Genomic DNA, 14,812 nt, shown 5'->3' on the forward strand with positions numbered 1-14,812 from the left:
GAATTAAGGAAAAAGCCAGTTTTCAGGTCCTTTCGGAAGATGAGATGGTTAGGTTCGGCGCGCAAAATGAGGGGCAGCGAATTCCACATCTTAGAGGCGTTATAAGAGAAAAGACGCAAGCCTTTTTGATCTTAGGTATGTACGCCAGATGTAAGTGCGCTGAACGAAGATTTCTGGATACTTCATGGCGTCTAATCAGATTTTTTAAGATCTGAGGTCCCTTACCATAAAGAATTTTGTGGGTCATACAGAGGGATTTAAAGTGAACGCGCTCCTGGATGGGCAGCCAGTGGAGCAGTATTTGGGCCGGTTTTGCCGAACTCCTCCTTCTGATGCCGGTTAAAAGTCTGGCTGCAGAGTTTTGTACCACCTGAAGTTTGGCGAGGACTTTCTTAGGGGCACCAAGGTACAAAGCGTTACCATAATCCAGTCTAGATAGCAAAAGGCTCTGGATCAGGATCTTCCTGGAGTCTTGAGGGAGCAGGGGAAGAATTTTGCGGGTAGACCTAAGGATGCCGTTGCAAACCCCTGCTGACTTCCTAGCTTGGGTGGTAAACGTGAGGTCCTGGTCGAGCCACATGCCCAGGCTTTTAATGGATTGTTTTGGAACCGGGGCAGGCCCCATACAGGGAGGCCACAGCGTCTTTGGGATGAAGTGAGACTGGTTGCCCAATACCAAAACCTCCGTTTTATCACTGTTAAGTTTAAGGTGGGAACTATCCATCCAGTGTGAGGAGTCTTGGAGGCAGGCGTAGAGATTATTCGGGGGATGAATAAACTGACTGAGAGAGACCACAAGCTGGGGATCGTCAGCGTATGTCACAAGTTTAACCCCATGGGGGGTGACTTTTCTCCAGGGGGGACATATAAACATTGAAAAGGGTGGGGCTCAGGGACGAGCCCTGAGGAACCCCACAGTGTACAGGGGTGGCATGGGATTTAGAGGTTTCCTCCAAAATTTGGAAGGAGCTGTTGTGGAGGAAAGATTTCAACCAAGTCATTGCGGACCCCGAGATTCCCAGTTCCCTGAGCCGATGGGTCAGAGTGATATAGTTCACTGTGTCGAAAGCTGCACTCAGATCCAGGAGGATCAGTGCCACTGATCCTCCTGAATCAAGGATCTTTCTACCCTCCTCCACGACCACAATCATAGCCGTTTCAGTACCCTGACCCGGGCGAATACCCCTCTGGGACAGATACAGAAGTCAATTCGTTTTCAGATAGGCTGAGAGCTGCTGGTTGACAAGTTTTTCAGCAATTTTGCTGACTATGGGCAGTAAAGAGATAGGTCTAAAGTTACCCAGTTCAGCCGGGTCGAGGTGGTTTTTTTAAAAAGGGGTTTTACTATGGCCCTTTCCCAGCCATGAGGCACAATACCTTGTAATAGAGCGGTGTTAATGAGTTTAACCAACCGGGGCAGGATGGTGGGGGCAACTAATTTCAAGATTTTGGGTGGTGCTGGGTCAAGGGGAGAGCCACTTTTCATGGAAAGAAAGATGGGGAGAGGAATCTCATCTGTGATCGGGAAAAGGAATTTAGGCAGGGACTATGTTGTTGCTGTGTGCTGAGAAGGGATTCTGGGGGGATTTCTTCTGTAAGAGGAGGGATAGATTTTAGAATGGTTTGGATTTTCGCATTGAAAAATTCTGCGAACTCATTGCAACGGTTACCGGTGGGGTCTGCAGGAGGGGGAGGCTCTGGGATTTTTAGAAGCTTATTTACTATACGAGGAGATTCTAATTGTTTCCTCAAAGAAGGCAGCTTGAGTTGTTTTAAGGGCCTTTTTATAGGTTGAAATAGATTGACTATATTATTTCTTTTTTTGGGGGGCAAATTCTTTCCTCCATGCTCTTTCGTTATTTTTACAGAGTCTTTTTAGCATGCGAAGGTCATTATTGAACTAAGGTGACTTGGGCTTCCCGCCAGAGGTATGGACCGGTGTTTTAGGGAGGATTATGAAGGTTGATACTTTTTTTCCCAGCCATCTTTGTTTTTTGTAACGTTTACAGTGGCGTTAACACAAGAACAAATCTCGCTTATGGTATTGTGCGTGGAATATAGCCTGGAGGTAGCATTTGGTTATAGCACTTTGGAAGTACAGAGCATGGAACAAGAACATAACTGTGAGCCTAGTCTTGAATAAAAATCACAATAGGTGCAGTTGTGGTGCGGTGGTGTTTGCAAGCGGCGTGTTTGAGGGTGCGAGAAGTGAAGGTTGATACTTTAAAGAACATTCCTACTCCTAACTTCAGTTTGTCTTTCTTTGAAAAAATCTGTTTGCCTTTCATTCCCTGCCCCTTTTTTGCTGTGACCCGTTCATCTCCTCCCAGATGAGTCATGTCTTCTTTAAACAAATGTGTCCACCTTCTCCATCAAACCATGCGAGAAGCAAGGACTTATGTCAAACATTTAGGACCAAACCTGTATAGTAGTAACAGTTAGCAGTGTACCAATGTATGCTTTATTTTCAAATTTAATGCGTTTAAATGACATTTCAGAGACCAGTTTACTTTAAACTGGGTTCATTTTGCAAAGGGCACCATCATAAGACTAAGTGGCACACAAGACTTAGGGCCCGATGTAGGTAATCCCAGATTACCGATTCTTAAATACCGAATCATACCGATTCGGTATTCAAGAACTGGCAAATCGGGATTTAGGTAATTTTATCGATTTATCGGTATTTACCGATTTGGTAATTGCCATTCATTCCTATGGGCCTCATAGGAATGAATGTCAATTACCGAATCGGTAAATACCGATTCGGTAATTGGGGGAAACATAGAAGGGTGGCAGGGTGTCACTTTGACACCCTGTTGCACCCCTCAATTGTGCATGGGTGCACATGTTGCAGACATACATGGCCTTAGGGTATGTATGTCTGCAACATGGCACTGTTTTAAAAGCAAAAAAAATGCTTTTTAAAGGGTTTTCATTATTTACCACCAACTTCTAGTTGGTGGTAAATAACGAATTCTTAAACCCCTGTAGAACTGATTAAAGTGCTACCTACATGTCAAAATACAGATTCGGTAAAATTACTGAATCGATAAAATTACGGAATCTGTATTTTAACATGCCCCTACATCCCAAACTCCAAATACCGGTCGGGAACGGCCGAAATCGGCCGTTACCGACCGGTATTTGCCTTCCTACATCAGGCCCTAGGTGAGAGGTCAGACCCTAGAGGACGGTCCACAGAATCCTGGTTAAATCATACATATATCAGAGTAGTAGATAGAGTTTAGTTGCTTTGACTGACATTGGCATCCTCTTTTTAAGGGTGAACAGATGCAAACCAACCACCTGTGCAAATAGGGTAACTTACTTGTGAAATTAGAGAGGGGCGAGTGATACTTACTGTACCCACTGTGAGGGCAAGTTGGAGCCTGCCCCACTGGAGGGAAGTGGGTGAATGAACAAAGGGAAACAATGGGGACCCACATATGGCAAACATCTAGAAAATTGACTAACTGATGGAGAAACACCCCCGACAGACTCGCTGAAAATTTGGAGGGGTTGGGTCTTACCCTGCCCTTGTTCTGACGAGCGGAAGATCTGCCCGAGGTGCGGCGTGGCCTTGAGTGCGGCGCTGCTGGGAGCCTGGGTATTACCAGAGACGGAGGCAGCACTGTGACCACCTAGGCCCGAAGAGACGGCGCGAGCGGGAGTAGCAGCCATGATCACTTCGTGCTGTCTGTGACTGGTCGGGGCTCGGCGGAGACAGCCCTCGGGACACACCAGCAGGAGGTGGCTGTTGATATTGCAGGCAGGCGGGGGCAAGTGGCGGAGATGTGCGAGCTGCGGCGGTGCCAACGAGCAGCGGCGGCAAGAGTGACCGGGCCGTGCTGCTGAAGGTGAGAGAAGCTGGCGGTGAGAGAAGCTGGTGCTGAGAGGCGCGAAAATAGACCTGCGCTGAGGGCACATCAACAGGGGAGTGGAGGGCTCTGTGGTGCGCTTGGATGTGAGGCGGCTTCGGGGATCTGCGGGATTGCATTGCGCCCACTGTGGCGACCCCTCCCAGAGCAGCCTGGTAATGTGCTGTTAGTGCCACTGGGAAGAACAGCCGTCCCCTGAAAACATGATTGCGGTGTGGAAGGGGTGCGGGTGCTGTGCCCCCCCCCCTCGCACTGATCGTCTGAGACCGGCCTGTACACAACCCTTTGGCGCCATTTCTAAATGGAGGTGGCGCGACCACCATTATAAGCAGAGGCGAGCCGGACAGTGCAACTGGCAGCCCTGAAGGCGCACGCTGCTGGAGGGATCAACAGATCGTCTCCTCATGAATGCATGGCATTACACCGTGTAAAGGCACCCCAAAGCTGTAACCTCCCCTAATTAATGTATAAGGCACAAGTCAGCGACCAGGCGACAGGAGTGTTATAAGCAGACCAAATCATTGCTGTGCTGCCTCACCTTGGAACTGCTGTGTGTGAGACGACTGAGGGGGACGCACGGAGGCTGGAGAGCCAGATACACACCTGACTTGGGAGTGCCACGCAGATTAGACTGCGCTCGAGCGGCGACAGGGGCATAGCCCTATATGACTGAGGGCCCTTACAAAGCCACTGAAAGCTTAGGCGATTGGGGCGAGATAAACTGACCAAGACCACGAACAGCTGTGGTGTGGGTGTGCAGGACTCTGCTTGGGGACCTTCCCTGCCAGTGTGTCAACATGGGGAAGCCGGACACAAGGCAGCCGAAATTGAATTTCGAAGTGAAATGTAGTGCACGCGGCGTGCAAGAAGATCGCAACCTTGAAGGAGGGGGAGAGGTCCAGAGGGAGACTACAGCACAAGCTAATGACGTACAGAGCATACTTCAAGAAGTACGGCAGGCCTTCGCCACCATAGTGGATACATTTGATCGTATGTCATTACGTATGGACGCAATTGCGCACAAACTGGAGGGTCACAAAGATAGAATTAAGGAAACGGAAATGGGCATTTCTGATTTTGAAGACACGACTTCTAGGCACACCATGCAAATTGCCCACATGGACTAACTACTCAAAGTCATAGCCTCCAAGAATGAGAATTTGGAAGCGCACAGTAGGCGCAATAATATACTCGTAATCGGAATCCCGGGATCCACAAACACAGGAAAAATGGAAGAGTATGTAGGGAAAATGCTGCTGACAGCGATAGTGGCTGAATCCTTCTCGAACCAGTTCATTGTGGAATGGGCCCACAGATCTCTCAGGCCGCGACCGCCCCCAGGTACCAACCCAATGCCCATCATAGCAAGACTTTTGAATTATAGGGACCTTACTCGCAGCAAGAAGCAAGCAGACCCTGTCATATGATGGGAACACATTCTCCATCTACCCGGGCTTTACACCCATTGTACAGGAGGAGAGGCGCAAGTTTCTAGACTTTACAAATAAATTGAGGAAAGCGCAAATCGATCATGCATTACTATACCCGGCGCGGCTCCGGATTACGCATCAGGGCAAACAACGATTCTTTACCAAACCGCAACAAGTGAAGGAGTTCCTCAAACATGTGAAGCGCACACGTCAACCTGACAAAGCCATGGCGGCTTCGCAACAGTCTGCATCGACGGGTGACGAAGACGACGCCCAGTGAAACATACCCTCATCGTCACTACTAGAGTAATAACTGGTATTGTACGGGGGAGCTATACCTATCATTAACCGGGCACCCATCCCCCCCTCCCGAGCCCCCCCCCTCTTAAAGCCCGGTGGTTCCAATGGGAGAGGGGTTTCTGTGATGCCACCTAGAAGTGACCCCCAATGGGTATTCCCCCGGGACTGTACACCGCATGAGGTTGGCAGGACATGTAGTGTTGCATTGGTTTTTGTGGTTTTTTTTTCCGTTTGGGGTGCTGGCAAGGGTGGGGGGTGGGAGTCTATTACTGACAAGTTGGGGCTGCTTCAGTGGGAGGGGGGGTGGAGAGGGAGAGTCATGTTTGATACATTGCATGCAGTTTATGCATCAGGATTGTGCGATTAATGTGCTGACTATTATGGTTGTATTAGTGCATCAGGAGCAAATTCAGATTTCACTATGTGATAAGGTGCATGGGAGGTGCAGCACTCAATGGGTCGCATGTGAACGGATGTCAGACAGTGGACAAAATGGCTGAGGCAGAGGTAGGAGCACTGAATGTTAAAACTTGAAATGCATAGGGCACACAGCAATGCTACAGGAGACTCATTTCACTCCCCAGACATCACACAACTTTGCTGGTAAATGGGCAGAGCATAGATTCTTCTCCTCATACTCCTCCTATGCAAGGAGAACAGCGATACTCCTAAAAAAACGAGTACGATTCCACCTTGCGGGTGAAGCTTGGGACCCACACGGCCGCTATTGTTTGGCATGGTGGAGATTGGGGACTGTTTCCATAACCTTAGCCTGCTGTTATGAGCCGAATGTCGATGCTCCAGATTTCTACACCTCGCTGTGGGCCAAAATATTTGAAGTGGGGTCCAGTCGCATCATATGGGGGAGCGATTTTAATGTATTGTACAATCCAAGCTTGGACAGGTCGCACCCGGCCCGTCGTAAAGTACTACAGGACACTAACCACATATCAGCTGATCGATGCGTGGCGACATATGCACCCGCTCGCAAGGGAGGGAACACACTACACGGCGCAAGCAGCAACGTGGGCAAGATTAGATTATTGGCTCCACTCCAGGGGGCTGGGCCCTGCAGTAACCCGCGTGCAGCACTTAGCCAGGACGTATTCGGATCACGCCCCGGTAGCACTTGCTCTTTCTTGTGCTGAATTTGAGGCGCCACCTAGGGTCTGGCGAATGTATGCCCCTAGCTTATTAGATACGGTCTTTCAGGAAGAATTAAGGGAGGAGGTCCAAGATTTTTTTGTACGCAACAAGGGAACGGTGGACACGGTACAAACCATATGGGAAGCATTCAAGGTCACAGTATGCGGTTTTTGTATATCAAAGGGGGCAGGAGTGCTCAAGGATATCATCAACGTGCTACGCAGACTAGATGCCAGGCTTAAAGCATTGGAAACGGAGATGTCTGCGGGCCCGAATAACTCTGTTCAGGCCCAGTTTCGGGAAACACTCACAGAATATATAGACCCAGCACAGAGGGAAACTTGATTTAGAGGAAAATACTGGACGGCCAGATGTTACAGAGAGGGGGAAAGGCCGGGAAGGGCCTTGGCACAGATAGTCACAGCCTTGCTACTCGGGCTATGTCATAGAACTTGAAGACCTAGATGGGATAGTGTGTCGCGACACGGCTAACATTTTAAGTGCTTTTACGCAACATTACTCACGACTTTACTCCTCACAACGCAAAGATGTCTTGGACTTAGACAGCTACGTGGAGGACGTTTCACTGGGGTGGCTGAGCGACGGGCAAAGTACCTTTCTGTGTGCACCGTTCGAGTTAGATGAAATCCATGAAGCCATCATGGGGATGCAGTCAGGGAAGGCCACAGGGACGGACGGAATTCCGGTGGAATTCTACAAAACGTACATAGATCTGATGGCCCCCATCCTGCGAGAGGTGTATGAAGAATCACTTGAGGTGGGAGTTCTTCCGGCATCCATGCGGGAGGCACTCATAATTTCATTACTCAAGCCATGGAAGACGTCCCAGCACTGTTATTCATATAGACCATTGTCTCTCGACCATTGTGATGCCAAGATTTTAGCTAAAGTAATTGCAAACCGATTAAGCCTCCTGATGGAAAATTTGATCCTGCCAGACCAATCAAGTTTTGTCCCTGGGAGGGCCAAATCCCACAATTTGAGAACCCTCTCTGCCATACTAAACAATGTCTCGCCTGACCTACCCCTAGCCGCAGTGTTTTTAGATGCCACTAAGACTTTTGATTCAATCGAATAGGACTACATCCTTGGGGTGATGTCGCGTATGGGGTTCCCGCCCCTCTTTCTATCGTGGATCAGGCTACTGTATCAGGCACTGGTCGCCAGGGTGCATATAAATGGGTGCACGTCTCAAACGTTTCAAATTACCAGGGGTACCCGGCAGGGGTGCCCGCTATCCACCCTGTTGTTCGCCATAACAGTAGAGCCTTTGGCGGCAAAACTGAAACAACATCACAAGGACAGGGCACTACGTTGTAATATGCGACAAATACTTATATCATTATATGCCGATGATATCACCCTGTACATACGTGATCCACAGCAGAATTTGAACCTGATCCTTAGAGAGTTCATAGTGTTTGGGAAGTTATCGGGGATCCAGATCAACCATGGAAAATCGAGTATAATCCCACTGACTGCTGCTACAACTCATTTCTCGCTTGATTATCCATTGGAATGGTGCGCTGATGAACTGCGTTATTTGGGGATCCGAGTGACCAGGGACAGAGAGGAACTTATGAGGCACTGCTATAACCCACATAACGGAAAGTGGGACTAGTTGGATTGCATTACCCCTCTCAATGGCGGGAAGAGCATCATTAATTAAAATGGTGGTGCTCCCCCAGCTGCTCTACCTTTTTTAAATATCCCATATTTCCCGGAAGCTTTCTTCTTTAAGATACTAAGGTCGGAGATGACGCGCTTAGTGTGGGGCGGTAAACAGCCGAGACTGCAGTGGAAAGTCCTTATAAGACCGTATTCACAAGGGGGGTTTGGGATCCCAAACTTGGAACGTTATCATATTTGTGCGCAGGCTCACTATGCATGGTTCTGGACGGCACAGCCACGGTACATGCCGCACTTTGAAGCTGAGCACTGGCTGGCACACCCGTTCCAATTGATGGTGCGCTGTACGAAGTGACTAGCCCCAGAGAGAGTATGCCTAACGCTGTCACATGCACGATTACAACATGGCAACGGATCGGACGCATGCTGAACGCCACTTTGCTATACTCTCCATTATTGCCACTTACCTATCACCCAAACATGCCTCTTCTTCAAGAAACAATATTTCATAAATTTAGAGAGCGCACTAACATTCGCACTTGGAGGGGATCTGTATTAGGACGGGCGTTTTTTCACGGCGGAGCAAGTATTGCAGGGAATACAGCACACCTCACTTGACTTGTCTCTTTATACTCGTTTGAGGCAGGGGATACGATCTCTCACCCCAGACTTCCCAGCTGAACCGCAGACCGCAGACTTTGGCGATACTGCAAGTGATGCTACAGAATGTGTTGGCCAAGCACCTTGTCTTGCTGCATTATAGAGTAGTTCACACACAGAGAGAACTGCCAGACACAGCTTCCCATGCTCGATGGAGTGAGGAACTGGGGATTGAGGTGACGGATGACCACTTAGAATTTTGCTGTTTACAGACTGAAAGGGTGTCGGCCAGCAGCAGGTTCCACATTCTACACTATACATTCCTGAATAGAGTATACTACACCCCAGCTAGGCTATTCAGGTACCGACTAAGGGACTCAGACAGGTGCGATAGATGTCATGCCCCTGGGGCAGGGTTTTTGCATGTAGCGTGGGATTGCCCAGGAGTGAATATATTTTGAATTCAAGTGTTTGGTGCTTTGACATTAATGATTAATGAACGAATAGCGCCCACCCCATTGATGGCTCTGCTGGGCTACGCACCGCAAATATGTTGCCCTTGCACTGCTTTTTTTTATTTTATTTTTTTTATTTAGCAACACAAAAAGATTTGTACATAAAAAAAGAAGAAAAGAAACAAAAAAGACATATTCATAAGCAGAGATTATGCATGTATCAACATTAATATTTCTTATATATCAAATCATGTAATCCTGTTAAGCAAAAGAACAAAAGATAATGGTTACATCAAAGAGTAAATAGAAATAAAGAGTTGTTATTATTTTATTGTAATTATTGTAATTATCTGACCCTATTATTCCAGCCCTCAATTAGCTCCCAAATTCTTTCCCCTCGCATCCTGGCTTTTTTCCCTCTAATGCATAAATTGTTTTTTCTTGATTATAAATCCCTAGGTATCGAGTCAGCCATATTTGGAAATAAGGGGAATCTGCCTCCCTCCATCTTGCTGCTAGGATTATTCTGTACACCGCCGTCCCTAGAAAGAGGCATATTTCCTCCTCCTTGCTGTGCATAAGAGTATTGTCATAGCCTAGTAGATATAGAGTCGGTGATTCAGCTATGGCATGGCCGAACACTTCTTGCCAAAATTCCGCTATCATTTGTCTAAAAGGTAATAATTTGTCACATTCCTAGAACATATGTATCAGATGTGCTGGACTGGTACCGCTGCGAGGACATTCGGAGTTTGCTCTTTTCTCCCAAGTATACAGTTTGGCGGGTGTGTAATATAGATTATATATTGTCTTATATAACTGGGCCTTTAAGTTAGAAGAAATAAATAATTCAGATAAGAGCTTTAGTGACATGTCAATGTCGACGTTAGGATTGTTAAGTTTATTTGCCCATGCAGATTCAATATGCTCCAGATCATCCTTCTTACTTTCTAGCAACATATCATAGAATGTGCCTATCCTGGATGCTGATTTCCCCATACAATCCAATAAGGGGATATTTACCAAAGAGATATTAGTGATTTTTCTATTGAGGATAGTGTTGATTTGGATAAACTTAAAAACATCTGTGTTCGGAATTAAAAATTTGTTGTCCTTGCACTGCTAATGGCAAAGAGACAAGTGACCTGCCGCTGGGGGAGAGGACGGGCACCCAAATTTAAGTATTGGATATCAGATTTGGTGACTTGGCAGGAACGCCTCGCTGCATATGCTGAACTCCTGCATGTGCCTCTCGACCCAGGGACATCTGGGCCCCCTTGAAATGCTACTTACTGGCACACCCACAAGACCCAGAGCAGGCAAGCATGGCCACCCCCCTGCGCTAATAGGGCGAAGGCATAAGTAGAGTAAATGTAACTGAGAAGGGGAGAGACAACAAATAAAGAATGTGTGTAGTAATTGTTCATAGAAGATATGCATATGACACTGTAAGGGGAGCCTTGGTATTGATGAGCTATATATGTGCATTGGAATGGGGTACCAACTACTTGTAATGAGAGATGTTATTCTACCTCCGAAATGCTGAAGGAACAACTGATATGCTCTGATATAATGTGTATAAAACTGATGTGCTTAGACGGAACATAAGTGTAAATGCGACCACTATGTTCCAATGATTATTTGTAATGATGTTGTTGATACAATATGTTTAAACAGAAAAAATGTTAAAAAAGAAAATCACAGCACATTATTGATGATGGCTGTACTCATGTCATGGAACTTTAAGTTTCTAAATGGAGTAATAAAAGGACTTCTTTAGATAAGAAAGGTGCCTAACCTTAACGGAGCTTAAAAGGAGCCAGTAAAAATGGGGAAAGTTTTGGCACAAGAGTTTATCTCATCATCAGGGCCAGACTGGCCATAGCGGGCACCGGGCAATACCCTGGTGCGCCGCAAGGGTGGGGGCCGGTTTTGCAGCATAGCTGCAAAATCAGCCCTGTACCAAAATCGCCGAAAACCGGCCCCGCCAAAGAGCTCGGCGGCACCTCCAACACCCCCGAGTGGGGAGGGGGGGGGGGGCGGCCGAGGACTTTGCCAGGGCCGGTTGTGGTTCCCAGTCCTGCCCTGCTCATCATCCAGAGGAGGAGCAACATAGATAGTCCCTGTAGTTTCTTTTAAGGCAGATATAATATTCAGAGAGCCAAGAGGGAAGTAGGTGTTTAGGACAAGCTGGTACATCCCAAATTGTTTCAAGGAAATCTTCAGTCTGCTGGTGTAATACGTACGTATATGATGCTGTGGAAGGGGGCCAGGTATATACTAAACAGATGCCTGGATAGTTCAAGCTAAACTAATAGGCCGCTGGGTCGCTCATTGACGGCTCTGCAGACTATTGTGAATAATTTGAATTTAACAGAAATATGGAGAAATTAACACGTGATCCAAGGCGATCCTGCTTTTGCTCTCCACCACATGGCACATGCACAAGAATAGATTTGCTTGCCCCATACGGAGCAGCTGGGAGATAAGTAGCCTTCATTTGGTGTTCATCAAGTCTTAAAACTAGATACATTGAATCTCATCTTGTGACATATAACACACACAAATGTCTCTTACTCCGAGTAAGATGCAGCTCAGAAAATGTCATTTCAGCTTCCCATGCTGAACACGGTTTGGTAATATGTAGTAAAAGGTTACAAGTCTATGGAGAGATCCCATGATGGCAAGAAATGTATGCTAACTGCTCGTGTGTTTTTCCGGCGTTGGTATACCGTTCTTGCCACTTTGGTCAAACTAAATTAATCATTGCACTGTCAGCGTGTGTATGGTTGATGGTGGCTGGGCTCCCTTTATGCTATAAGTGGCTGCAAAAAGACTAAAAGGGACTGTCAAATAGTGTTGTAAATACATATAAAAGCTGGTTTATTCAAAGTTGGGATTATTCAGAACCTGTATTGGCAAACCCAATAGGTCTCGCCTTTCAGTGTCGCCACCCGATATGTTGTATTTGCTGATGCTGTCCTACACCTGCAAAAGGGAAACCAGCATTGGCAAAGCCAATAGGCCCATCTTTGTCTGACAGCCGACTGCAGACTTTATCTCTGGTTTCGAAAATACTTGCTTTGTCATTTTTTTATTGTAAAACTTTATTTGTTGGGGAAACTGCTGTGCCCTCGTGAATATAACAAAAATAAGTGTCTATAAACAAAAATATTGGGTTGGTCTCAAAAGCACACATTGCTAGAGTAGTTCCCAGCACTGAAGCTGTGTGAGGATGTTCTCTGTGTTAAAGAGCGGAATTCGATCACTCACAAAGAAGTTAGTCAACAAATGACGTGGGCTGCCCCACTTGCTGTATGCTGTAGTAGGCTGAAAAAAATATGAAGGATACGATAACAGACCAATGGAAGAAGAGAACTGTCTGAAAGTCCTATATGTAAGTATATTTTACATATAATTTTAGTAAAATCGAAAGTCTCTTGTTGTAAATGTAAATTGATACTTGTATAGCGCACTACTCACCCGAAAGGGTCTCAAGGCGCTTGTACGAATACCGCTGTGGAACCCATCCTGGCTTTCCCTGTGAAGTGTCCACTCCTGGGCACCCCCATGGTGGAGTCCAGGCATCCTTAGCGTTGTGGGGGCCGTTGTGGAGATTAAGCAAGCTTTTGCCCAGAGTTGCAGAGTGGGACTCCATGATTGGAATCGGCACCGAGGCGAGAATTATCAGGTCCGTGAAATTTCGAGCCCAAGACCCGCCGAGGCGGGGAATTGAACCCTGGTCCCGGGCCAGACCTCTGCATCAGGGTCTGCCGCTCTAATCATTGAGCCACACTTCTCCACTTCTTGTTAAAATCAGTCCTAAAAAGGAGAAAACTGAAGACCATGCAATGGTGTAGGAAGCTGGCTATTTGCACAGTGTACCTCCTTTTGGTATACCATATAAAGAGTCCAGGGGTTTCCTTATGAGTGGACAGGGGCTTGCTCTAGCAATCCCAAGGTGCTCTTCCAGAGGGTAGTGTGGTTGAGCAGCCTTAGGCTTATCAGAGAGGAGTGTTAAACATCTGCTTGCCACACACAGCCAATAAATGATACATACAACTCAATAAGGAGATCACACCAATTTATAAAAATAACACTTCTCTTTATTTAACCAGGCACCAAGATCATGAAAATCAGGTAAGTACTTTTTAAAATAACAGGTTTATAGAAAACAGGTTTTTGATACTTTAAATTGTTATTGAAGCACTTTGCAGCAATGTTAACGTAGGAGGAAAACATATGCTGCATACGGTCACTTTACAACGGGCTATGTGATCTTCACCGGGACTTAAGGTGAGGAGAGGGCAAGGTCCAAAGCACCACCAACAGGTCACCTTGGGAGGCACTCTATTGTTTGGGTTCAGAGGTGTGTTTTTCAGCATCGGGTGATTTAGATGCTTTAAATCATGATTGAAACACTTCTCGGTAATGTTAACCTCTGGAGGCAAAACATGTATTGCATTCGGGCACTCAGCAGTGACTTATGGGACCATTCTTCTGGACTTAAGGCGTGCATGGGGCAAGGTCCAAGGCCAAACCAGCAGGTCACCTCCAACCACACTAGGGCGGCCGGGTGCAGTGGTGCAAACTGTGTTGGGTGCCCAGTGTTATCCAATGGGGGATCGGTCCAGTTACAAAGAAGCTGCAGGTGGAGACTGAGAGGTCAGTCCGGCTGAACCAACGAGTACGTTCAGGTCTTGTGAGGTTCGGGGATGTGGGGACACCTTTGGTCCTCTTCTCCTCAGGCCGCGGCGTCCGGGTGCAAAGGATCTTTGGGGTTTTGGGCTTCTTTGTCCGGTAACACTTGCAGTTGAGGGGGGCTGCAGGCAACATCTGAAGTCATGAGGGACAAAACCAAAGTGGACTCTGTTTCTTGAGGGCTTAGGGACCAGGCTCATGCCACTGGCCCGCTTAGACGCGTGCTGGGTTACTCGGGTGCAGTGGTGCTTTGCGGTGTTGGGTTTTGGCGGTAGCGGAGTCCTTGCTGTTGTTCTTTGGGTGTCTGCAGATGCAGGGAAGCAGCTCTACGGAAGTCCTTGAGTCTTTATTAACCCCTTCAGCGCTGATGACAAAGCCAGCTCGTCATGGGCGTTACCTGCGCTACGCGGATGACGAGCTGGCTTTGTCACAAACAGTGCATTTTTTAAATTCCAGCGCACAGCGGGAAAACGCGGTAGCGCGGTAGTGGTTAAAGGCAGGCAGCCATCCCAGGCGTTGGAGGTGTAACAGCTTGCAGGACGAGATGACTTTAGCGCCGTTCGATGGGAAAACAGCAGACAGGCCGGCAGGGCTGGTGCCACGTTAGTTGCTCTTCCTCAGTCTTTGCTTTTGCTGCTGCTCACAGTGGCAC

The 14,812-nt window shown here is 47.3% G+C and overlaps 1 protein-coding gene across 2 annotated transcripts in view; it reads left to right on the plus strand.

The window, feature by feature from the left end:
* The window catches only part of PARP2 (poly(ADP-ribose) polymerase 2), a 388,402-nt gene that overhangs the window by 236,549 nt on the left and 137,041 nt on the right, over positions 1–14,812 (plus strand). The window lies entirely within an intron of this gene.

The sequence above is a fragment of the Lissotriton vulgaris genome, chromosome 7 (genome assembly GCF_964263255.1).
Source record: "Lissotriton vulgaris chromosome 7, aLisVul1.2, whole genome shotgun sequence".
NCBI lineage: Eukaryota > Metazoa > Chordata > Amphibia > Caudata > Salamandridae > Lissotriton > Lissotriton vulgaris.